Raw genomic sequence first — 2,201 nt, forward strand, 5'->3', positions numbered from 1 at the left:
AAAATTCCCGCAACCCAGGTATGCTTATCAAACTAGACTTGGCTAAGGCGTTTGATCGAATTAGCTGGGGGTACTTGGAAGGCATTCTCAAAGCGCATGGTTTTGAACAAAGATGGATAAAATGGATCCTATCTATGGTTGGCACCCCAGTGATGTCAATTTTGTTAAATGGCACCCCCACCGAAGCCTTCAACCCCTCGAGAGGGCTAAGGCAGGGAGATCCCCTGTCTCCTTTCCTCTTCATCCTGGCTGCGGAAGGTTTGGGTAGGTTGATCAAGGCCCAAGTCTCCAGAGACCAGTTAAAGGGATTGCGAATCTGTGGGAATGACCTCCCAGTTACGCACCAACAATTCGTCGATGACGTGATGTTATATGGTCAAGCCACGTTGAAGGAGGCCCAAAGAGTCATTAAAACTTTATCAGAATTCAACCAAGCTTCTGGGATAGAGATTAATAAGGATAAATCTGAAGTGTTCTTCTTTAACACCCCGCTGGCCGCCCAAAGGTTCTTGGCGCGCACTATGGGCTTTAGCATTGGAACCTTCCCGTCAAAATACCTAGGTATTATGCTGCATGAGCACCAATTCAGGACAGCTAATTGGGAACCCTTAATTAAAAAAATCAGGAACAAGATGGAAAACTGGACCTTTCGCTCGCTGAATGCCCCAAGTCGGTTAATTCTACTGAGAGCTATTCTACAGGCTATCCCAATCTACCAAATCTCGTGCCAAGCTATCCCTAAGTCTACAAGCCAAAAATTGGTTGCCCTATTCAAGAAATTCCTCTGGCAAGGAACCAGCAAGACCAGAAAGTGGGCCTTAATTTCATGGGAATGGCTAAGCAGGCTCTCCAAAGATGGAGGTTTAGGACTACGCGACCCCTTCGTTCTTAACCAAGTAATGGGGGCGAAGCTCTGGTGGAGGTGGACTCAGGGAGGCAATGATTTGTGGAAGGTGATCTGGGAAAGGAAATATGAGGTGGCAGAGGAACTCGCAGGGAGACTGAGAAGCCAGACAGAGGCCAGAGGTTCCGCAATCTGGAACCTGGCGAGAGGCAATAAAGATCTGATAAAAGAATACAGTTTCTGGGAGATAAGAGAAGGAGATAAAGCCAGATTCTGGGAAGAATCATGGCAGCAACGTGAAAGGCTTATCCATCAAGAAAACCTCCAAGCCATCCGCGCCTTCACGACCCAGGCTGAGGAGGCAACTGTCGGCAAATTCTGGAAACCAGGTGAAGGAGGATACTGGCGCAAATGGAAACAGAAAGAAGACTGGGAAAGGGCCCCCAAATCAGACCAATGGCAGGAGTACTACAAAGAGATGGCATCCCGTAAAGTGGCAAGGAAAACAGGGTCTGACATTCTAAGATGGGGCAACCGAATTCAAGGAAATTTCTCAATAGCAGAAGCCTATTACCAAAAAGCTAAACAGAATCAATAGGTGGAGACAAAAAAATGGAGAAATCTTTGGAAAATCAAACACTGGCCGAAAGTTTCATTCTTTGTCTGGACTATGCTACATGGCAGAGCGCTTACCTGGGACCAAATGCAGAGAAAGGGGCGCCACGGTCCTTCCCGCTGTGCACTCTGTAATTCACAGGAGGAGACCATGGAACATTTGATGAACCGATGCACAGTAAGCAATACCCTGTGGGAAAGCCACTTCAAATTGTTTGAGCGCCACCACAGAAATTATCAGAACATCGTCAACACCATAGAAAATTGGCCAAGGAAGCCTTACCAAAACCCGGTGGTCAATCGTGCATGGCTGCTTTCCGCCGGCTTCTTGCTCTGGAACATCTGGAAGGCCCGGAATGGCGTAATCTTCAAGACAGAAAACAGAACTCCAGCAGATATATGGGAACAAACCACCAAGAACCTGAGAGAAACGATCCTAACGGAAAGCTGGAAGGACGAAGACTGGCAGGCGTCGCAAACAGAGGAGGAAATTCTAAAAAGACTAGGGGTAAACCAGAATATGGTAAGTGGGGGTGTCAAAAGTAAAGTCCAGGACAGAGAGGTGGCAGAAAGCAACCGGTATCGCCACCCCCCGCAGGGGTTCATAAAACTTAATTTCGATGGCGCCGCTAAACATAACCCGGGTGAGGCTGGTATTGGGGGAATCTTCAGAGATGACGGTGGAAAAACCCTGAGAACCTTTGCAATGGACTGCGGGGAGGCCACCAACAACGAAGCGGAG

The sequence above is a fragment of the Pinus tabuliformis genome, chromosome 5_2 (genome assembly GCF_031772625.1).
Source record: "Pinus tabuliformis cultivar Carrire ecotype Pingquan chromosome 5_2, CPIR1, whole genome shotgun sequence".
NCBI classification, from domain to species: domain Eukaryota; kingdom Viridiplantae; phylum Streptophyta; class Pinopsida; order Pinales; family Pinaceae; genus Pinus; species Pinus tabuliformis.